Genomic DNA, 24,122 nt, shown 5'->3' with positions numbered 1-24,122 from the left:
CCATCAATGCTTGGGAGACCGGCACACAAGCTCTACATCAAAGACACAAGGCAGCTTGTCTCTAAAAATGCCACTGACTTAGGAATAGTTTTGCAACATTAAAAATTTTAATTGCTTTTAATTTTTAATTCCTTCTAATTGGCATAGAAACCCCGAGTTCTCCCTCTTACAGCTGGCACTGCTGTTGGAAAGTTGTAACCAAGGAGGGCTGCTTGCGGCCACCTCGCACGAAGAGCCCTGCACTCCGCCCCGTGGGAAACGCACCCGAAATGATGTGTCTCTCTAGCTGGGCCTTCCTCCTTCCCACATAACCGCCTCGCTCCCTTTGCCTGGCTTTTCTAAATTGTGGCGTATACACCAATAACAAGCTACTGACTGGGCCAAGATAACAAGAATGCGTTCCCACTCGGTGTCCTCTGCACCTCGCCACCTCTTGGCAGCGGGGCAGCCACGGGGGTGTGACCGGGCTCTGGGGTCATGCCAGGCAGCATGTGGTGGGCAGGTTACGCGAACCTTGCTGTTACTCCATGATGTAAAGAATCGCACTTGGATGTGATAGCCCAGGGTGCACTTCGTAACGCGTTCTGTGACAGTGCCACATCTGGAAGCAGTGGCTGGCGATGTTGCTGAATAAAAAGGAAAGTGACCTGCAAGCGATGCTGGATGTGTAGCTGGTATTTGAACCCACATTTTCTGACACGTCTTACACCAGATCTGAAGCAAGGCCCACTGAGAACAGCAGGGCTCTGTCCCTGGCCAGCGTGCCCTGAGGTGGCGGCTGCAGAGACCTGCAGGTGGCGGTCAGAGGCTCCGTGTGGCCCCTTGCCGCTGGGTCAGGCTTCCCCTTGGAGCACCTCTCTCCACCCCAGCCCCATGCTGTGGCAGGTTCATTCGAGGCACAAGGAGGACCTGCCGAGAGTCCTTGCCGCAGAGACGCAGACAGGACCAGCCGGGAAGCTGCCTCCCGAGGACTCACATTGACCCCATTGGTGGGAACTCCCCGTGGAGTCCATGAGCCTTTCCGTGAAGTGCTTTCGAGCTGACCAAGTGCTGGCAGCCCCTTCAACAGAGGAACTCTTCCTGGCGCCTCCAACCAGAGCTGAGCTGAGTGGGTTGCTGGTCACAGCCGGGGAGGAGAAGGGGGGGCAGGGGGTGAGCCCATCCTGTGGTTTGCCACACCAGCTCTGGTCTCATCCTGTCAACGTGGCAGGGGAGCGTGGCAGCTGAAAAGGCATCTCGTGAGTCAGTCCTAACTGGGGAGGGGACAGCTTGGCAACCTCAGGGAACCAAGACCTGGCATTTTCTCCCAGTTCCCAGCACGGGAGTGAGGACGGGGACTCAGCAGGGTGTGTTTGGGGGGGGGAAAGGGGGGCTGCCCGAGTTCTCCGCCAGATCACAACGAGCTTCTAGCATGTTCTTCCAATGGGGTCTCTTCCCGTTTGTGGAACAAGGACTATTTAGTGGCAGGACAAGCGCTGCAAGAGGAAACATCCACAGACAGACGAGAAAACCAGCTGCCCCCCCCCCCCCCACGAGGTGGGCGGCCCGCTGCGCGGAGGCAGACCCGCCCCTTTTGGAGTCCAGCTGACTGACCAGTGCCACCAGGCCCCTGAGAGGCAAATAAATGACTAGAATGTTCAGGAGGAAGGGGGCTCTGAGGCAGAAAGGGCTGCCAAAGACTGGGGTACACCTGGGGACCAGAGGCCAGGAGCCAGCGGGGAGCCCTGCCCTGGCTGAGGCCTTGCCACCTGCAGCACCCCTCCATCGCCAGACATGAAAGAAGCATTAATCGGATCTACAGAAGAGAAAGCCTCCAGCTCAGAGGGTAGGACTCCCACCCAATCAAGGGCGGGGGAGGAACAAGAATACGCCAGGCAGAACCTCCGGGAAGCCTGCCTCTTTGCAGGAAACTGCCCGTTCTCCAGCACTAGCCAGTCAAGTGACTCCAGACCCGGGCTGGGGTTTCCCCACGGCCACCCCGGCAACCGCCCATCAGGAGGGAGCCGGCCCTGTGTGCCATCGGTACCCGCCCGTGTGCAAAGGTGGTCACCTGCAGAGATACGGTCAACATCCCATTTTACGGACAGAACTGGGGCCCAGCGCACACCTGCCCCGTTGGCTGTCACAGCCTCGTGAGGGGACGGAGGCGCTGAGCCCCCGGAGGGGAGGCCCGGTGGCCCACGGCGCCCCGCAGATCCCCGCATGTGGTCACAGCAAGCGCTGGGTGCGCTCCGGCCACCGCTGCTTAAAGGGTCACTGGTGACTCCCCATAAACCACCTTCTCACCTATGGGCACAACGGGTAACATGCCTCTGACGGAAGCTACCATTTTCTGTTCAGCTGACGACCCCGTGTCGGTCAGCTGCCCCCGCTGCCCCCGCTGCCCCCGCTCTGGGCTGAGAGGCGGGAGCGATGGCGAGGGCTCGGGGCAAGAGCTTCCCTCCCAGTCACCCAGCACCCTGACCCTCCCTCGGGAATGTTCTAACAAAGAGCATTCATGGAAGGGCAGGATAATCCCCAGCACACACTGTGCTCGGGCAGTAACCGCTTCCTTCCCCGCCCGCCATGGAGTCCCCACGGAGGGTGGAGTGAGTTTGTGGACCTACAGGGACAGCGGGGGCGGAGCCCCTCCCCCCGGACAGCCCAGCCCCCGGCACCAGCCACGCTCACCAGTACAAGTAATAGGTCAAAGCCACGGCCACCAGGGCGGCACAAACCCCTGAGAAGAGGCAGGTCGAGTAGCTGGCCAGCATCTTCACAGCCTGTCCCCTGTCTTCTGAGAGCTGGTGAGGAGACTGGCAGCGAGTGTCACCTTGGGCCGAAGGGTAAGGAGAGGGATTATGACCAGGCCCACACTTGCCACACGGGACGGGCTTGGGCCACAAAGAGCATCTGCTCGGCAGACCGAGGGGGACACGCACTTCTGGGGTGCTGCCTCCCGACCCAGAGGCGCCCTGCGAGTCTCGAAGGTCAGCTCGAATGAAAACAGGGCCCTGAAGCAGCACAGAGGGCGCGGCCTCCCTCCGCCCACTCGGGGCTGCCAGGCTCCCGCTAATCCAGTAAGCGGCTTTCAGCAGGAGCCGCTGTAAACAGGTGCATCACGGCCTCGGACAGGACCAGGTCAGCGGGCCCCGCCCAGCAGCTGACCCGGGACCTCAGACCCAGAAGCCGACAGAAACCCCAAGCACAACAACCCAGCACACGTGGGGCGAGCTAGTGAGGTGGGCCCCAGGCTCTGCTCGGGCTGGAAAAACCTCTGGAAGGCTTCCCAGTGCTGGACAGACATCCTCTCTTTGGGGCAATGCCCAGGCCATCGGACCCCCGCCCAGAGCAGGCTGCTGTGCTCCCACCAGAGGCCCAGTTCCAACTCCAGACCCTGGGGAATGCCTTTCCGGGCACTGCCCCGGGGAAGACTTGGGGAAGAGTCACTCCTTATTCCCGGGAAACAGCGGGACGTCGGCCAGACGTGCGAAGGACTGTTGTCTCCCACGTGGCCCTGCCTGGACTCTGAACGTGCACGGAGCTGAGATGAGATAGAGTTGCAGGCGGAAGTGTCACCCTTGCAAGCTGCTCGCTGTGCAAAGGCCCTGGCAGACACGCAGAAGCAGGAAGAGAGATGTTATTGGGAGAGCACCTCGAGGGGCCTCTGGCAAACGCACCTTCCTTCAGGGCTGGGGTGGGGAACGCCCAGCCCGCGGACAGTATAAGGCCCACGAAATCCTGTGGCCTGCCCCTGCCAAGGCATTAGGGGTGAGTTGATTACATGTTTGACCAAATACCGCAGGCTGATTTTTAAGTGGGTAACTCTGTATGGCCCTGGAATGATGTTACAAATACCCCAATGGCCCTTGGCAGAGAAAAGGTTCCCCTCCCCTGCTTCAGGGTCATCACGCTGCACTGGGTGACCAGAAGGTTACTGCTCTGTGCATCTTCCCTGCACGTGACACGAAGGGCCCACTTCCAGACAGGAAGGCCCCGCTGCCCTGCCTGCCCAGCCGAAGCTCCCTCCAGCACCTATGCTCCTGTGTCCTGCCAAGGGGGGGGCCCCACAGCTGGCAAAGCCTGCCCTGCCCCTGCCCCTGCTCTGCCCTGCCCCTGGAGCCTCCAGACTGATTGCAAGGCCCTTTAGAGGCATCCGTCTGTGACTTACACTCAGGCCTGTGGCCCGAGAAGCCATCGGAGGGAAGGCAGGTCGCCACTCCTCCGCTTAGCCCGCCGGGAAGGGGCTTTGCCCTGAGCAGTGTCTGGCTGCCTAAGGCTTCCCAACTCCGTAATCCCCAAAGCAGCCAGAGGAACTGCTGGCCGGGAGGACCTGCTCCCCCAGGGCGGTGTGTGCTCCCCCTGGGATGTGAGGACCGTCCTCATCTGAGGCCTGCGGAACAGGTCCTCTCCCTGCCAGGTACCCGACCTCGGCCTTTCTAATAAATAGTGAAAAGAAACCCTTCTCTCAAGAGCTGTGGGGTGGTGCACGTCCGCCCAGCCACCACCCCTCGTCTGCGATGCAGCTAAAGGCCCGGGCCCTCGTGCATCTGAGCCTCGAGGACGCTGGCCCCTGCGGCCGTGAAGCCCATCGCTGGGCACTGGTCTCGCTCCACAAAGGGCAGCAGGTGCCCTTGACTTGAGTGGCAGCACCTGGGCCCGACCTTTGCCCTGAGGTCAGCGCTCGTTTAGAAAGCTATTTTTGAGGACTCTCTGGGACCCGGGGTGGCCCTGCCCTCCGGAAAGGCTTTCTGCTTGCCAGTACCCCAGTAATTCAGGATGCCGGCCCCCTCCTCCACGGTGCCGCTGAGAGACTCTTCTAGAATAGAAACCGGGTCATGGCCCACCCCCAGCTGCCACTGCCAGAGCCCAGCAGCCACCTTCCCAACTGCAGGCTTTCGAGATACTTGCCACATCCTGTCCTCGTCCCCGGCCTCCTGCCCAGTTTGCAGGGCAGGAGCCAGGCTGGCGCCTCGGCGGGCGAGACAGTGGACAGGCCGTGGGGTTCCCGCACACCCTGGACTGCACAGACCCCTCTGAGTGCTGAGCCTCCAGACGGCTCCCCAGGGGCCCTCCGGGCCTGCGGTCAGCACCCAGTCTCGAAGGGGGTTCTCTGGCGAAGGGCGCCCTGGCTCTCGCTCTCTCTTTGCCCTTTGGACCTCAGTGTGTCACAGGAGTCTCCTCCCCCAGCCACATCGCAGGAGGCCTGTGACCACCCTGGAGAGAGGGTGCACAGCACAGCCCTGGGCACGGACTGCACCCCAATCCTGGCACTACCCCCCCCACCCCCCACCCCCCCCCCCCGCTTCAAGCTAAGCCTTAGTTTACTGTAAGGTGGGAATAATCACTCTACCCCCGTCAATGGGAGGTGGTGATGTTTAGGGGGTTGGTACAGGGAAAGCACCTGGCATAGTAAATGTCAAAATGGTTACAGCTCGTGATGACGTCATCACGGCTCCTGAACCAGGCCCGCAGAGGGGACCGGCCGGCCGGCAGAGGCGGGGAGAAATGCCGGGTACTTCTCTCCGGGCTGGAGCAGAACAGAAATTAAACCTCAGGCCTGGTTTGGGTTCTATGAACAGTAAGACATGTTTTTTGTTGTTTTTTAAAAATATATTTTTATTGATTTCAGAGAGGAAGGGAGAGGGAAAGAGAGATAGAAACATCAATGATGAGAGAGAATCATTGATTGGCTGCCTCCTGCACGCCCTCTACTGGGGATCAAGCCCACAACCCAGGTACTTGCCCTTGACCGGAATTGAACCTGGGACCCTTCAGTCTGTGGCCAGCGCTGTATCCACTGAGGCAAACCAACTAGGGCAGGAATGTTGAGATAGTTCTCACTTTTTACTATGCCCTTGCCATTATTTGTGTGAAACACAGCAAACCTAGAATGCTTAGAATCTTGGCTTTATTGATTTTGAAATAAATGTTGGCATAGGAATTTGGCCAAAATCCTCCTCGAGTAGTATTTCTTTGGACAGGAAACTCCCCGTGGGGTCCTGAGTGCATCTGTCCGCTGGCCGTGCTCAGGACCCGTGGCAGTGGCCCTCCTGGTCCTCAAGACCATGTGTGCGAGTGAGGTCACTCCTGCCCCTGGATTACTATTCGACTTCATTCTGAGTCTCTTATTGAAGGTTAAAGAGAATAAAGCTAATTTGAAGGTATTACACAAGAACGTGTCTAGATACTTCCCTGGACTAAAAATGACTGATTTATGCTAAATATGAAAGAGAACAGCAGGAGCGTGCTGACAGAACCTCCTGGTGGTGTCCTCAGAGCAGCAACATTAAAGGCAGTTTCTAAAAACTTAACTTTTCTTTAAACTCAGCAAGTTTCTCATGGAATGCCCACATTCTCTTTCGTACACAACCGAGAGCACTGCAGGTGTAATAACCGTTCCTGCTCAAGGAGGCAAGTACTGTGACCATCAGACATGAGGACAGATGAATGCGCGTATGCAGCTGCAGTTTATGTAGTTTCTCAAAGCAGCTCTTTAGTAACCCGCTGACGGCCCTCGTCCAGGGGAGAACCCCACTTGTCAGCCATTGGGGTCTGGGGGCGGCAGGTGCTGCTTCCTCATATCTGCTACAGGCCCTGCCCCAGAACAAGGAGCTGCCAGCATGGCAGGGAATGGCTCTGGAGCCACAAGGGGTCAGGCAGGAGGGGGTGCTGAGCTGGGGAAGGAAAGCTTGCCCTCTGGGCCACCCACGGGGCCCGCAGGGGCCACCTGGTCACAGGCTCTATGGTGGCACCTGCAGGAGCCGTGTGTCTCTCCAGCTTCCAGAACAAACATACGATCTCATCTACCTGCATCCAGGGGAGGGGCAGGTACAGACACAGGACAACTGGCCCACGCCTGTTGCCGCTCTGAGAGCCTGGGTCCTGCTCCTTCTGGGGCCACCTCCCTTCCCTGACCTGCTCTTTTCACTCACCTTCAGGCCAGGTGTGACTGGTCAGAGCTCTCGCCGTTCCCCCGCCTTACCCTGGACCTCCAGAAACTGTGACCCCCCTTTCTGCCAGCCTCACCTCCAGGTCCCAGCCCTCAGCATGGACCCCACCTGGAAACAACCCAGAGCCAGGTGCGACGGCCTCCGAGTTCACCGCAAGGGCTTGTGACGCTGAGGTCTGAAGGGCAGCATCGACAGGGAAAGGCAGGCAGGCCCACGGGCCACGCCGGGACGCCCTGGTGACAGGTGGGGAGACCACACCCAGACACGCCAGTGAGCGATCAGGGAGACCACGCAAGGTCGTGCTGAGAGGCACTAAACGCGAATTATTCATTGAGTGATCACAACTGCTCTCTTGGTACCACGACCAACTGCATGGCTCACAAATAACTGGCCGACCCAGGATGAGAACCAGGTTTGGCCGACGCTGGCCTCGGAGTATTTCACTGGCCCAGCGCAGCGGTTCAACCCAGACCTCCACCCCTCAACCCCCACCCCCGGAATGACTCGTGGCTTATTCAGTCTCCGGCAGTCCCCAGGGGCCAGGGTGTCTCCAAACCTCAGACTCTTGTTAACTCACAGTTAATCACCCTCTTTCCCACAGTGTCCCCAAAGGCACTGTGTCAATTCCTGGCATCCCGGCCTCAAGAAATCGGGTCCTGCCTGAACCACAGAACGGCAGTGGCAAGGCGCTGAGTTTCCAGCAGGAGAGACACTGAGCAAGTAACTTTGCAGCTTTTCGCCCTGCCTTTCGGCTCAGCCCTACTGCGTTTATTAGGTTAATGAGATGCTGCCCGCCCACTGGGAACACACCATCGCGCCAGCCTGTTTATCCTGATTGAGCTCAGCATTAGACCGGAGAGAACCCTCAGGATGCCAGCCACATGTTGCAGGACCATCAATAAGAAGCTGCCAAATGCACTCACTTAACCACTCCCCACCCCCACCCCCGCCCCCGCCCCTGAAGCCTCACTGGGCTCCTGGCTGTTGACAGGGCCCCACCTCACTCCTCATTCTTATGCCCAGTGCGTCCTTCCCACTGACCGGAGCTCCTGGTGCTTCCCAGCGGCTCTGGAAAGGTTATGAGTCCCTGGAGCCTTCTCCTCTGGTCCCAGGAAGCAGGCGAGACAGTCTGCAGCCGAGTGTGGCCGAGTCTCCACGCCCGCTCCAGTCACACTGCGCTGGGGGCACAGCTGAGGGCGTGTCCGTTCGGCGGGGCCTCTCCTGACACACGACGGTGGCACCGGCAGGAGGCCACTTCCCGCACCTGAGACTGCTGGTTTGGTTTCCACGCCTCACCCAACCAGCCCTTCCACAGCGTTAAGTGCACAAACAAATAAGTAAATAACAAAGCAAAGCTCCTGCTGTGACTCCCTCTGGGCAAATGAGACTCCAGGAGCGAGGCGGGTGCTCGCGGGGACCAGCTGATACCATGTCCTTCCAATCCACACGGGGACGCGCACTAGAACGTGGGTTACTATGCAAACCAAACACAAGTAAACAACCGAGGTGTGAGCCCAGGAAGGCCAGCGGCCAACTCTCCAGTGCTCTGAAGTGCAGTCAGGACGCTATGCCAGACGCTATCTGCGTGGCTTACAGCTACTCGGTGGCGTTGACACAGCCACGGGGATGAACAGGCACAGGTGTGACCGGCAGCAGGTGTGGGGGGGGGGGGGGGGGACGCGGCGCTGCCACGTGGGGGCGGGGCCTCGCCGGTTCAGGGTGGACTAAGAGATACCTGCTCGGCTCTAAGACAGAAAGGTCAGCCTGCAAAGCGTCCTCAGGACATGTGGCTGGGTTCTCGGGCCCTCGGCAAGCCCACAGATGTGAACACACGGCTTTTTCACGACTGCATGTCAGGACAGGTGGCAGCCTTCAGAAGGCAGTCACAGCCCAGGAGTAGGGAAGTGAGGAAAGCAGGTGCACACGGCCCTGGAGCACCTGTGAGAACCACCTGGTGGGCCCTGGTACACCAAAAAGTTGTGGGTTCGATCCAGGTCAGGGTTCCATCCCCGTTGGGACGTGTGTGGGTCCCCTAGCTCGCCCGCCGCCTGTGCTGCCTTGATACTGCTTCCATTTGCTCCCATTTGCATCTTCAGAACAGTGTGACCGGGCGGCCATGCTTCCTTCCACGGAATAGGCACTACGACAGGGATACACTAGAAGCCAGCGAGGAGCAACCACCAGCTCTGGGTGCTGGGCCGGGCCTACACCTGCACCCCAGCCTCCCTTCCCCGCCTGCAGAGGGCTTGTTCTCCCTCGTCGGCAGCATGGCTGTTCAGTGCTCCTGCTGCATTTCGAGTGCAGGCAGTGCCCGGTGGCTCAGCTGCCCAGCGCATAGGGAGCACCTCGAACTGCGAACACACAACCAGCCCCTGACGCCCGCCAGCCCCAGCTCCCTGGAGAGGAAGACCAGGGTCTAGAATTTCAGGCAGGACGTCCTAACAATGCTGCACAGGGTGACACGTCAGTAGACATGTCTGTAGCATGTCCCAGCATGCACGCTGGTCACCGTCCCTATGTGTCAGCTCATCCACTCTCACCACCCCTCAGAGGAGGGGGCACACTTTGAGCTTCATGTTACAGACCTGAAACGGAGGCACAGAGAGTGAGGCACTAGCCCAGAGGCACAGAGCAAGCAAATGGCGGTTCAGGACTCAGGCTTCCGTGAACAGGAACTAGGTCCTAAACAGTCTCAGAGCAAAATCCAATCAAATGCCCTGCAAACAGCCACTCATCCCTCCGCCCAGAGGCAGAGAAGGTCTGAGCCTGCAGCCGGAGAGGGGCCTGCTGGGTTGTGAAGGGAGGAGGAACGACCTGGGGAGGAGGGAGGAAGGATAAAAGCAGCAGCTTTAGTTCGCTGCCTTCTAACCAGGTCTGAATGGATGGGGGTGGTGAGTGAGGAACTCCAAAGACCCCCTGTTCACCGGGGAGACGGAGACGCTGTGGCCACTCACTGGTGTAGACTGGCTGCCCGTTCTGTGACCGAACGAAACATTTCTAGCAAAAACACCCCAACTCTTGAGCTCTGTGTTTTTAAAAGGACTTTGTAAAGCCCTGGCCAGTGTAGCTCAGTTGGTTAGAGCATCGTCCCATACACCAAAAGGTGGCAGGTTCCATTCCCAGTTAGAGCACATACCCACCCAGGTTGTGGGTTCGGTCCCCAGTTGGGGCATATGCAGGAGGCAACCAATTGATGTTTCTCTCTCTCTAAGATCAATTTTTTAAAAAAGAATGATTTTGTAAAGAATGAGATTTTGTGCGTTAGCAGGAAGTAATAGATTCTTGCTGCAAAACTTTCAAACCATGCAGAAGAACATGGTCAAAAGAGGAACCTTCGCCACCACCCCCACAGACTGCCGCGGGGCCTGGGGTCAGTTCCTGATGCAGGTGGCAATGTCGTGTGACTATAACTTGATTTCCTCCCACAATGCTCGCTCTCTGCTGTGGGCCGAATATTTGTGCCCGCTCCCCAAATTCATCTGTTGAAACCAAATGCCCCACGTGGAGGTATTGGAGGAGGGGCCTCTGGGAGGTAACTTAGGTCATGAGGGTGGAGCCCCCATGAACGGATTAGTGTCCTTATAAGGAAACCCCAGAGAGCGCCGTCACCCTCCCACTCGTGAGGACTCAGCAAGAAGACACTGTCTATGAGCCAGGATGCAGGCCTCTCCAGGCACCTGTGCCTTGATCTGGGACTTCCAGCCTCAGGAACTATGAGAAATCAATGTCTGTTTCTTTAAAGTCGCCGATCTATGGCATTGTGTTTATAACAGCCTGCACAGACTCAGACCTCCACCAGGAAAGCCTGCTGGGTCAGTGCAAGCCTCGTCTTTCTGGGAGAGGGCGGAGTGAATAGGAGCACATGACCGGGTTCAAATCCTGGCCTCCCCAACACCAGGCGTGTGACCTGGAGAAAGGACTGAGCCTCTCTGAGCCTCCACTTCCTCCTCTATAGTGTGGGGGTACTTCCTACACCACCAGGTTACGAGAGTTAAATGAGTGAGTTGTGAAATGCACTAGACCAGGGACTAGTTATCATCAGCATCACTGCCTTCTGTCGTTCTTGTTAAACTGGCTGCGAGCATTTCAATGTAGGAACGTATTAAAAGGCAGGTACCCGTTCTCCTGCCCAGGACATGCAGACCATCGAGTGCCCAGCCTGTGGTGTGACAATGTGACTGCGCCATCGCTTCGGGGCTCCTGGGCGAGGACCGAGGGGCCTGCGGTGGCCCCGCTCTTTGGGCACTTGCCTGTGTCCGGCTGGAATCCACTTCTGCTCTAGCCTCAGTAGCCTCTTGCTCGGGTGGAGTTTGCTCCCCCGTCCCATCGGGAGTCCTGCAGGGTGACTGCGTAACCCTGGAGAAGCCTCAGGGCGCCCCCACGCCATCCTGCCTGCCGGCCTGCTCTGTGGGATGCAGTCACCACCCTTCTCCCGGGACATGAGCACATGCATGGGGCCATGGGAGTTACTGCCCAGGCTGGGCGAGTTCCTTCTCCACAGAAGCTCCTGCCGGTTCCCACAGGTGGACTGTCTCCTGGCCACCTGGTCCTTTTAAGCCTCAGGGATTTGGATGGTGTGTGAGGTCCCGAGGGATCAGCCTGTGATGCCTGGGCCGCCCACACCTGGCCTTTGTCGCTGGGCATGGCGCGGGGGGAGGGGTGCTGGGGTGGCCGGTATTATGGTCCTGACCTGTACCTTGCTAATGACACTTCGACCTTTTCCTGAGAGGAGGCAAGCTATTTTTTTTAACCTTACAGAAAAAAGCAGAGACAGAAAAAGTAAAGAGAAACATAAACTACGGCCAACAACCAAAACCACACCTTTGCAGGCTTCACAGTGGCATTACCTGGAGGGCCGAGGCCAGCTGCCACCCTGCGCTCCCAGGTCCTGTCCAGCTCCTTGCCCTTCCTCCGGCTCCTCTCCTCTCTGCACGGCCACCTCAGGGCGGGCTCCTCCAACCTTAAAGAACTGAAAGCTGAGCCAGTCGTCAGACCGGCTGCTGGGGTTGGGCACAGCCCAGATCTTTCCCGCCTCCCCCACGGCTCCCAGCGGGCGCCAGCATGAGCTGCACCTGGCTTTGAAGGGACAAGGGTGTGAGACCAGGGCTCTGAAGTGTGGCCTGAAGAACAAGGTCTCTCCACCTCCCCTCTAAAAAAGACGGTCGCTACCACGCAGATTTACAAAATGTAATTCACCGAAAGGCCTCGACGCACAGGAGACTTTTCAGATGCAGAAGCCAGCTGGCTTCCAACCTGGCTCTCTGCGGTGTCAGCCGGAACACCTGGGATTAGCCTGCGTCTGGTTTTCCTGATAGAAATTTCTTTAGATTTCAAAGTAAAAAGTTTCAAAAGGAAATATAAGTTTGATTTTTTTCCTCAGACAAATTTCCTCCTAAGAAATAAAGCAGACCTAGCAAGAAAAAATACAGAAGAGAAGCCAAGCCTTCCCCCGAATCATGGATATGACATCCAACCTCTGCTGCTGCTTTAGTGACAGGTTAGTGCAGACCCGAGTTGTGCCCACAGACCTGGAAAGGTGTGTTTGGCCAGTCGTCGTTTTCACGGCACCTGCCAACAAGGTTACGCTGAGTCCCTGGCGGGCATAGCAGACGCCCCAACAACCAAAGGGCGTCCCCCGGGCTGCCGACCACCATGAGCGGCTCAGTCCCATGCTCAGGCCCTGTTACGAAAGCCTGATGGATTTTATCTTGGGAAATGGGGATGCATTATTTCTATGATCTTCAAAAAAGAGTGAGATCAGCCCTAACCAGTTTGGCTCAGTGGACAGAGCGTCAGCCTGCAGATGAAGGGTCCCAGGTTCGATTCCGGTCAAGGGCATGTACCTTGGTTGCGGGCACATCCCCAGTAAGGGATGTGCAGGAGGCACCTGATCGATGTTTCTCTCTCATCGGTGTTTCTAACTCTCTCTCTCCCTTCCTCTCTGTAAAAATATATATATATTTTTAAAAGAGTGCGATCAGAAAAGCCCCTCAGGCCTCCAGTGGTGGACACCAGTCCCGAGCTTCCTGGTCTGACCAGCTGCGCTAGTTTCTGGCCCCTCCCCTGTGGAGGCGGGCAGAGACAGTGCTGTTAGAGCCGAGAGGGGACTGACTGTTCCCCAGGGCCCAGGGGTCCTGCCGTTTGCCAGCCACCCCGTCTCCCTGCGAGTGGTGAGTGCCTCTCGGGCTCTTCTCACTCCAGCAGCCCTGGCCCAGGACTCAAGATGCAGACGAAATGCTGCCGCACAGGGGGAAGTGCCCATCACCAGGGGGCATGGCCATGTGCACCTCCCATTTGGGGGGAAAAGGAGAAAGTGCAGCCCAAGCTAGTGGTGCATCTGGGAGCAGAATGCAGACCTGCTCTTGGCATGAAATCCCTCTGCTTTCACCTACACAGCTTCCAGGAGACAAATGCCACAGGGAGCAGCACAGGAACGAGGTGGGAGCGGGCACCGAGAAGGGCCAGCCAGTGTGCTCTCCTGTGTGGAGGAGGCAGAGCCCGGGCTGCTTTGAGAAGAAGACACTGGGCCATTCTCAAGGCACAGCAGGTCCCAGCTGCGGCTGCTGGGCCTTCTGGGGGCAGGTCACCTGGGCACCGCGCCCACGGCACCCTCACAGTCTTGCCTGCAGGGGTCAGGCAGCCCTGGAGTCTGCCAAGCCCGGCAACATCCACAGCCTAGTCCTTACACATGCCATGTGCCTGGATCAACAAAAAGTGTCCCCACAAATCCTGTCGACCTGCACAAACCAGCTGTGAACAGGGGGGCTTGAGAGACGCACCTCAGCGACACTGGCAGCCTCACCCTCCCAACACTCGACCACGGCCACCTCCTCCTGTGCCACCCATGGGCTCTTGGGAGGAACACCCCGTGGAGCTGACTCGGCTCGTCCACCTTCCCAGGGCACCAGGCGGCCAGGAACCCTCCCTCCGGGACCTTCCCACCCATCTGTGCTCAGAAGGTGTCTTCACCAACGAGTGTGCACCCACCGTAAGCGGCCCACATCCAGCCCTCCAGCTCCTGCTCAGGCCTCTTGACCATGGTGTCTGCTGGTCTCTGGATGAGTCATGACCGCCTGGGTTAAACTTGCTTTTCTGACCACTGGGAGGTCGCACCTGCCACTCCAGCCATCTCTGGGTAGCCGCTGCTCACCCACTGCCCACTGAGCACTGGGTGGTCTGCTGTCAGCCCCTCCTTGCCAGGGCCCCTGGCCCCCATCCTGTGACCCTCCTGCCGGAGGACCCCAGGCCAACCCCACGCTGCAGGGCAGGTGCAGTCACTGTGCCTGGTGGGAACGCCCTCTAACCCTGGGGCTTAGATCAGGAAGCCGCGTGGATGCACATGTAAGACGTGTTCTTCAACAGATCAGTGAAAAGCTGACATTTTTACCTCCCCTGGTTCCAAACCAGACAGGACATGGGCTGGTTTAGTAGCCCCGACTCACAGTCACTTTTGCCCCGCAGTGACCTGTCTCATCCCTGGCCCTCTGAGCACCTTAAACAACATGTTTTCCAGCACCTTCCCAAAGGGCGGCACAATCGAGTCTCACCTGGAGAGATCCCATTCTGACACAGACTCCGCGTGGTCTTCATGTGGGACTTCGAGGGCAACCCTGACCTTGGCTGAGAGCTCCGTGCAGTTTCCTGAATCCTCTCTCCCGTCTTGGGCAGCTGGCTCCACCTGGCCAGCTGAGGCCTGCAGTCCAGACCCAGGACAAGACCGCACGTGGGCAGATGCATGCTGACCACAGCAGAGGTGGCCCCAGGCCCCCACCCCCGGCCCGGCTCTGCTGCCCGAGACCACTGGACACAGGTTCTAAGATCCCTCCCTGCACCAGCTTCCCTGGTGCCCTGGCAGGACATTGCCCATCAGTGCGCTCTTGTGGGAGCTCACCTTGACAGACAAGGGCAGACACACCGTTTATGGTTTTTCTGTACCCATTCCCACCACAGGCCCTGGCAGTAACAGTAACCAACATCTGTGAAACGAACAGATGGGTGGGTGTCTAGTCAAATGCTGAGTCATTACTGGGGCGAGTCTTTGCCCCTGATCCCAATCCTCGCCGTCCTCAAACCGGGCAGGGTGCAGCAGTACTGCCAGCTCCGCCACAGGTGCGCATCCTCTCTCACCAGCAGGTCCGTCAGGTGGGAGCCGGGTATACAACTTAATTCACCAGGAAACCTTTCCACCTCCTGCCACGTGTGCCGAGGTGGGGCCTGTGCCAAGCCCTCTGGACCCCTGGCCTGGCCACCTGCCCGTCCACTCCGGCATCACATGGGGCTGCTGGGCAGGGCCTGGGTCTCACCCTGCACAACACTCCCCGCACCTCATCGACAGGAACTAAACCACTAGCAAGACCACAGAGAACTCCTCGCTCTCAAATGCCTGGGTGCTGATTTCGTAGCATAAAACCCATCACATGTAGGAAGCTGCTGGTTCAAGTTCATTGTCGTGCAGGTGTGGTTCCTGTGCATGGCCTGTTCTCAGAGCCCCATGCCCGAGCCTACCTCGGGGCCCGATCCTGCCACACGCCCTGAACGTGTGCTCACCTGCGGAACTGCCTCCTCCTGCCCCTTGCGTGTTAACCTGATGATAATCCCGAAAGAAACCGCTGCTCAACCCAACACAGACCAAATGCCATCAGGTCCACATGCAGCCAACAGTGAGAAGGGGTCAAGGCCATGTTCTGCGTCACCTGTCACCTGGGCTTTTCAGTCCATCAGTTCCCATGTGTTTAACTCTCGGCGCCCCTCGGCTTGGCCCTCTGCTCTCCAGGGCTCACCAGCCACTCTGGGCAGTGGCATCGACACAGGACGGTTGGCTCTGTCATTCCAGTTAGTCACATGACATCAGTGGCAGACAAAAGCGTTGGCTGACCCTGGCTGGGAGATACTATGGACTCAGAAATCTGTCGAAATCCTGACAGACAGCAATGTTGAGGTGGAGGCCCTAGAAATGACTGTAAGGCAGACGCCAACAAGATGTCTTATCACCCAGTCCTGCCTTTGCTTTGTGGGTGAAAAGGGGGTTCTATGTGAAGTATTCTCACCGGATGATCTGATCATAAATTCCTAGCTGGGCAGCTCATGGGGGACAGCCCTGCCCAGGCCTATAACTTCTTTAGTGGAAGGTTTTAAGCCCGCCCTGTCCATTGTTCTCCTGCATCTAGGTTAACACACCTTTGAAACACCAAAAGCAATACCCCTGGAAGGGAGTGTTAACCCTCAAGGGAGTACAAGCTTGCCCTAGCCTGCTTTGCTCAATGATTAACGCCTGTGGGCTAAAGGGTTGCAGGCTCATCCCCGGCACTGATTGTGGTGCGTTTGAGAAGCAACCAATTGGTGTCTCTCTTATGTCGATGTTTCTCTCCCTGTCTCTCCCCCTCCCATTCACTATCTCTAAAAAAATCAATGGAAAAGAAACCCTCAGGTGAGGATTAACAACAACAGAGAGAGAAAGAGAGAGAGAGAAAGAGAGAGAGAGAGAGAGAGAGAGAGAGAGAGAGAGAGAAATCTTGTTGACTGTACTGTAACCCAATCCCTGCCCCGCTTTCCCCCACCTTCATGTAATCTCTCTTGATTTCAAATGTATGTAAGAAGCTGCAAAATCGCAGAGCTTTTGAGATCTTGTTCCCTGGCATATGTCATCAATTTGCCTCAAATAAACTCTTACAAAAATTTCTCTATAGGTTTGGACGCTTCTTACATTGACAATTGAGCTCAGGCTGGAGAAGGACAGACGCCAGCCACTGGGACCTCCCATATGTTAGAGGGACAGATGCCATTCCGAGCAAGCAAGGTGGAGGGTCCGGGATAAGTAACTCACCCACCCACTCTTCTGTGAGCAGAGCTTAGGGAGAGTCGGACCCACAGAGAGTGCAGATTCGGACGAGACGGTGGGGTCTGAGATGCGCGGCCCTCAACTCCTACTCTCTCTCCCACCCTCCACTCGGTGCCTCGCTCCATCGCTCCAGCTCCATCGGGGAGGTCGGGGGTTCTGCTGGAGAGCAGCCCTGCCCTTACCTGTGAGCTCCCGGGCCAGACCTGCAGGGCGGCTCCCTCTCCCTCACTGGAGGTGGCCCAGCTCTTATCCTGCCATCAGCCCCTCCCCGTCGGGGAGGCAGGATCTGTAGAGGGGCAGGAGCTCACCAGTTTTCCTTTTCTCTCTCTTTTTTTTTTTTTTTTTTCGAATTAAAGAGTCACATTTATTGCAAATCCGGGACTATGAGGGGGCATCTCCCAACTCTCATAGTGATAAGATGGCCACAACACCAGATTTATAGGCAAAGATCACAAAGGTATTGATTACATCCCAAGGTTTGGAATGAGGAACCTGGTTTGCAAAAAAGCAGTTTACAGAAGCAGAAGCAGTTTCACTTAAGCATGCTATCTAAGTTACAGTTTTGGGTCTCCGGACCACTGGGTCAACAGGGACACGTTCACCGGAGCCCTCTGACCTTGGGATAACTGTGCTGTCCTTCCCAGGTAAAGGAAAGTGTGCTTTCTAAGACCAGTATGACCACACCAATGGGATAATTTATATAATTCAGAAAATCAAAATAACGTTTCTATTGTTAAACAAAGCAAATAAGTACAGAAACCAAACAGCAGGGTTAAAGTTAAACGATAGTTTCTACCTGAGATGATTGCTACCATACTTCATTCCCCACTGGTTTTATGCACATGATTCAAATCTTGGACTCATCCTCATTAGTTAGGGGATTGTACTGCCCCCTAACTACAAGTAGTTTGACTGAATTAATTTTTTCTAAACTGCCAGCTTGGCACATTTAGTTTTCTACCAGTTTTCCTTTTCATCTCGAGTTAAAATCCCTGCTCACCAGGACGGTGAGAGCAGCCAGGAGCGTGGGTGGCCTGGGGCAACCGCTGCGGGGTCCAGGGGAGAGTGCCCAGCTGCCCACGTCCGGGGGGTGGGCCCCACTCCAGGCGGGGGAGCACTTAGGGAGAGGTCCTGCTCGAGGCAGTGGCTGTCGACTTTTTTTATTTTCACAGAGACTGAAAGCCAGGACCCGACCAGCCCCCACACCGAAAACCAGAAATGCAGGGCAACGGTTGCAGAACAGCCAATGTGTGCCAAGTGCAGCGAAGAGGGAAGCACGGAGAAATGGAGAAGATGCCTTCTTTTTATCACATCCAGGTCAAAGGTCAAGGATACACCTGATTTCTGGAATACTGACTACCCTAAGAAGTGGTAGGAAGGAGATGGCTGCTACAGGGGTTTAGAATGAGCACCCCAAGATATGCTTCTGTGGTTTGTAGATTGTTTTGAGCCGAAGACAACCAAGATCCTATGGGCTCAAGAGAAACTTCTGTCCCTACCCGCACCAGCCTAGAATTGAATTAGGGGCCTTGTATTAATAAGAGATGATCAGAGATCACCTTTTTTGGCCTCTCTATAGGGCAGCACAAACTAATTACTGAATATCTGCTCTTCTCGTCATCCTGCAATGGCCCGCTGCGGCCCCCAGGAACCTTGCCTCACCCCTAACTCAGAATGTCTTACATCCCTCACTGTCCCTGTCTGCCTCGGAACCTCTCGTGCATGTGGGGTTCCATGAGGACATATGTATTCAATTTGGCCATTTTCTAGTGCTAATCTGTCTGATGTGGATTTGATTAGACCAGCCAGCAGGACCTTGAGGGGAGAGGAACGTGCTCCCCCCACACACTGCCAGTGCAAATCTCACTGTCCCCCACTTCATACCAACAGGATGGACACACTGTCAGGCAGACGCAGGCTCAGCGAAAGGTAAGGTCCCAGCACCCTGCAGCTGGGACAGCCACGTCGGCCAGGGAGATGGCGGTAAAAGCCTCTGGGTGGAGCTCTTCCAAAGGAAACAGCCCAGCTGGGCCCTTCTCCCCCTCCAGCCTGGAATGCAGGTGAAATGGCAAGGCTGGAGCAGCCCTTCTGAAGCCACAAGTCATAACCAAGAGGACAGAGCTGCAGGCTGACAGGGACATCAGAGGGGGCCTGGGTGCCTGTGGCTGTGTGGGGCTGTTGCCCGGCCCTGGGCTGTCTCCGTGTTGGCGGGAGAGGGCAGACTGGCCTGCACTGATTTGCTGCCCACGTGGGCTGAGCCTGCTCCTAACACATGTAGAACTCCACGGCAAAGGAGTATTTAATAGTAGATCCTGGAGTCAGTGAAAACTACCTGAGCTGCTCCTGACTTCCGCTGCACCCGTTCCACCCCAGTGTCTCCCACTGAGCTTCCGACCACAGAGAGTGAGGGGGCTGCACCCAGCAGGGCCGTCCCAGTGGTCCCCACCCGCCTTCTGCAATGGATCCTGCTCTCCTGGCCTCTCCTCTTACACCAGCTGTTTTTCCCGGGGGCACGCCCTCCTGTAAGCACCGGGAAGAGAAGCAGAGGCCGATGGGAACAGACACTCTCACCAACCAGGGCCTGGCCTAGCCGTGCGCAGAGCACCCCGGGGCCCAGGTCATGCTGACCACAGACAGGCTCCTCCGGACGCACCCGAGGGCTGGGCTCTGCCCCCAGCACCCTGCCCACTGGCCACATGAGATCCCCCCTCACCCAAGGTTTGCGGGCAGCGGGGTTCAGCTGACCACTGTCCTCACCCGATTCATGGCTGACACCTGTCCTCTCACTTGATTGAGGGCAGCCTCCCTGCAGGAGCGCTCTGTCCTGGGAGGAGCCCTTTCCTATGTCCCTCTCATAGCACTTACATATGTTTTAAATTTTTTTTTAATTTCTTTATTGGTTAAGGTATTACAAATGTGTCCTCATTTCCCATGTTTTTAATTTTAAAGAGGCAAACAGAGCAGCGTCTCAAACGCCCAGCACCTGTCACTGAGATGGAACATTTGCCATAACTGCTTCAGATCTGTGTCTTTAAAGAAACAAAACCTTGTGTGCGTGGTGTGTGGTGTGAATATGGTGTGCGTGTGAAGTGTGCGCCTGTGCTGTGGGTATAAATAGTGTCTTGGACACATGACTGGGTGTGGGAACCCTGCTCTAGCTGCCTCCTGGACCTGCCCCGGAGCTGGGACATTTCCTCAGCCCCCCTGGGCCCCTGAAACCGGGGCCACCCTTCACATCCATCTATCCCTAGAGCAGGAGCCTCCTGTCCAGCCTCCAGCCTTTGGTCACGGGTCACATGACCGGGGCCCTGCAGGCTCGGAGCCTCTCGCCATGTGCCTTCCGCTGTGAGGCCGTCCTGCCATCCTGGTGGGAAGTAGGACGAGGCACACGTCCCTCCCCTCTTCCTAGTCAGACCTGGCTCTGCCTCCCCTGTTCCTGCAGGCGTGGGGGCAGGTCCGCAAACCCCGAGGAGGTGCAGCCCCTCCGCCCAGCATCCGGAGGGCGGTGCGGCCAGCCAGGGGCCTTGGCCAAAGGCCAGGCAGGGAGACATCTCGAAAGTCCGGCTACACACTGAGGCTAAGAGCCCACAGCTGGCCAGCGCCTGGGCGCTATCGAGCCATTTGTCCCCGAGGTGACTGTCGTGTTGCCAAGCAGCAGCATAAGGTCTAAGACAGACACAAACTCCAAAGGACGACTCCGCGAGAAGAGCCTCGCTCGGGACCAATCGGGGGACGAGTGTGCGCCTCCCAGTGCTGCCTCTGTCAGTCACACACATGTGTGCACACATGCAGCACATGCAGGCACACACACAGACGCACATGTACACACATATCCCACAGACTCCCATACGCACACTCAACCTGCCAGCAAGCCTGTCTGCTCTCCGCCACTGTGTCACCAGCCCCATCACCTCTCCCACTTCCACTCTTGTCCAAAGGGGAAGCCAGAGTTCTCTCCACCCAGTGGGGATCATGCCAAGGCCGGCCCACGCCCCAGTGACCCCATGTGCCTTCCACTGAACAGAACCAAGGACAGAAGCCACCCCCTCATGTCTGCTAAGCCAGGCGCCCTGGCCTCCTGGGCCTGCCCCTGCACTCCCCAGCCCTCACCAGCCTCACTGCGCCTGCCTGCCTGCCTGCCAAGCTGGCTGGTGCTGGGTGTTTGCTCCCTGCCATACCCTGTGAGGGTCGTCTGCTCCCCCCCAGCACCCACACCCACACAGCCCATCACGCTGCACAGCCCCACGCAGATCGCTCAGCACAGTTCAACTGGCATCTCCAGTGTATTTGTTCATTACTGTCACCTCGCCTCCCCGGCTGCCCACTAAAATGTAGCCCTCAGGGCTCTGTATCCATGAAGAACAAATGACTTCACACATGCTTCCCGCCAGTCTGTGTGAGGTCTAACGGCGGTCACCTCTGCCCCCAACACCAAGTGGGGCGCTGGCATGGGGGGGGAGCCCCAACTAAGTGAGTAATTATTAAACAAGGTCTACGCTACCTGACTCCATAGCTGACCTCCTGGGGCCCGTGCAGAGGGGCCTGGGAAGCCCACGTAATGGCGACCCAGGTCCTCTCCTCACCAACAAACCACACTGGACCCCAAGGCTCCCAACCCAAAGATCCAACCTCGCAGCAACCACGGAAACATGTTCACTTCTGTCTTTAGTCACAGCTTTTTGGGTTCCAAAGCATTGAATGCCATGGTTCTTCATAAGCAACTTGGCGTCTGAAGAACGTGTTGCTAGTTATGACGCTTTCCCGGCGGTGCGTACGACCTAAGTACCCACACCAGAGGACACACAGCCAAGCCCATACATAAGCGACTCCCCCCGCATATACCCTCGTGGTCCGACAATATCCCCTCCCGCTACCCACAGGTTCCTGCTCCTCACCTAGACCATGGGATTAAGAATTTTAACTTCCAACAGGAAATCTTCGTTAGACAGCATTTACTCCAAATGAAGAAGCCTAGATCCTCACAGTAACCTATCCAGTATCTGTTAAGCCTTCACAAAAACAGCATCAAAATACAGAGAAATTGGTAAAAAGACGTCCTGACACCGTACCTGCCGCTGGTCTCATGGGGTGTCCTCTATGGCTCGTCCACACTGAGGCTGGGAGGGCACGCCCACCTCGCCAGCCCCGACCAGGTCCCCAGACTCCAGAGCTCAGGGTCTCCTCAAGAAATGAGCCCTCGCCTGGCCGGTTTGGCTCGGTGGATAGAGCATCGGCCCACAGACTGAAGGGTCCCGGGTTTGATTCCCGTCAAGGGCACATGCCCAGGTTTCGGGCTCGATCGCCAGTGGGGGGTGTGCAGGAGGCAGCCGATCAAAGATTTTCTCTCATCATCGATGTTTCTATCTCTTTCTCCCTCTCCCTTTCTCTCTGAAATCAATAAAAATATATTAAAGGAAAGAGAAAAGAAAAGAAATGAGCCCTCACCCTGGACAGTCAACTCAGAGAGTTGGCAGCGTGGAGCTAATTACTCATTAACGAAGGACAGCCATCAACCCCTAGTTTTATTACTAACTGAAAACTTGTCAAAGGCACCGATCACTGACTGCTGCAAAACTCTCCCTGACTTTGATAAAGTCCAATGTCTATCAAGTTCTTAGTGTCACCTGAGCTGGGACAAAACCAGCAGCTCATTGTCCTCTCAGCCCAAGTCTCACCCTCAGGCAGGGAGGCACGCAACACACACACACACACACACACACACACAGACACACACACACACACACACACACACACACGGACGTGAGTCCACAGCACAACTGCCAGCCAGTCCAGGAAGTTGCCTCAGGAAGGGTCCCCACGCTCAAGGGTGTGGGCGGGTGATGGTTATCAGCGTGGACTTGACAAGAGCCAGGGGCCTGCCACATCAGAGCTGTGTGCCCCTGGGAACGGAGGCGTGGCCACGCGCTCTGGGAGGGCGGAGGCGGCAAGTGCTGAGCGGCCACGCAGAGCAGCACAGCCTGGCCCCCACGTGTCCTGTGGTTTGCTCCACAGTCACTTCTTCAGGGTCCAGGGCCCCCATGAGGGCCACGGCGGGGACTCCATCAGAGCACAGGGGTGTCTCAGAAAGGAGGAGACTAAATCAAAGGGCTGGGCAACCAAACAGGATTGTGAACCTGACCCGGAGGCAAGAGGCCCTGGGGAGAGGAACAGCTGGGACACAGCAACAAGCGGCTCCATTTGCTAACAGTCCAGACCTCTGCCCACACGGAGCGGAGCGAGGGACACGCCTGGGGCACCAAGAAGGCCCAGGGATGAGCTGTGATGTGTGCACCTGCAGAAAGAAGCCTAGCAGAGAGGGGCAGGCGGGAGGGAGGTGGGAGAGGAGCCTGCGCTTCAGAGGCAGGAGTGGGAACTGAGAGCAGAGTAACTGACAGGTGAGCAAGAAAGGCTCAGGCGTGTGGAGGTGCCAGAGCAGGTGCTCGGGGAGGCAGTGCCTTGGGAGGGCAGGTACAGGGTGCTTCACTGTCACGCTTAGTGCAGAAACAATAGACATTATCAAATAGAGGGAAGGACAGAACCACACACCTCCCCAGCTCTCAGGTCAACCACACCAAAACACAACACAACAACCAGGAAGACACAGAGCAGAGGCCACACGCCCTGTGAGTGTTTGTGAACGGGAACACGTTTTATCTGTAACCCCCAACACACAATACCAGCAGCACAAATCAACACAGGGACCATGTCCATCACTTCAAACCGGCGGAGATCACCGACCAGCAAAGGGGCTACTTCACAGAGAAATACCTTGACCAAAGCAAGCCAGCAAGGTCGAAAAGGATGACCAGATGTACATCGGGGAAATGTAAGTAAAAAGAGGTCCAAATGCTTAACATCAGAGAATAGAATATCCAGCCAAGTGACATTAAATGACAAAGCAGGAATATTTATAATGCTAGAACTAAAATTCTTAAAGATCTGATGGCTTAATACCTATGTACCAAATAACACAGCAGCCAGCGTGTCATGAAGCAGAAACGAATCCCCCCAGCTGACCATGACAGACGCTGCCACGTCTCCATCAAGAACAAGGGGTCGGGAAGAAGAAGGGCTGTCCAGAGACGCAGAGCAAGGTCGGTGCCGAGGTCTGAGGCACAGCCGATCTGCACTTGCTAAGAGGGAACACCCTTCTCCCCGTCGCTCAGAAACACCCACAAACAGTGTCCAGATATATGAAGCAACAAAGGAGTTTTCAACACATTCCAAACAGTAACTATAATCCAAACAGTATGCTCTAGAAATTCATAACAGAATCAGAAAACCGAAAAGGCCTCCTCCCTGAAATGTAAACATTCTCCTCTCAGATGTTCCTCTCCAGGGCAGGAGAAAAT

General features: G+C 56.8%; 1 protein-coding gene across 5 annotated transcripts in view; it reads right to left on the bottom strand.

Moving 5' to 3' along the window:
* Positions 1-24,122, bottom strand: part of AGPAT3 (1-acylglycerol-3-phosphate O-acyltransferase 3) — a gene marked incomplete at its 3' end in the record, with an annotated part of 74,341 nt that overhangs the window by 30,675 nt on the left and 19,544 nt on the right. The window contains exon 1 of one of the 5 annotated variants that reach the window (XM_081088011.1): positions 7,974-8,331. The exons of 3 other annotated variants lie outside the window; for them this stretch is intronic. Of the gene's footprint in view, positions 1-7,509; positions 7,684-7,973; positions 8,332-24,122 lie in introns of those variants that run through there. One more of the 5 variants, XM_081088013.1, reaches the window with a different exon arrangement.

This window comes from Myotis nattereri, assembly GCF_964212035.1.
Source record: "Myotis nattereri genome assembly, chromosome: 3".
Classification (NCBI taxonomy): domain Eukaryota; kingdom Metazoa; phylum Chordata; class Mammalia; order Chiroptera; family Vespertilionidae; genus Myotis; species Myotis nattereri.
This window is presented reverse-complemented; position numbering and strand designations above follow the sequence as displayed.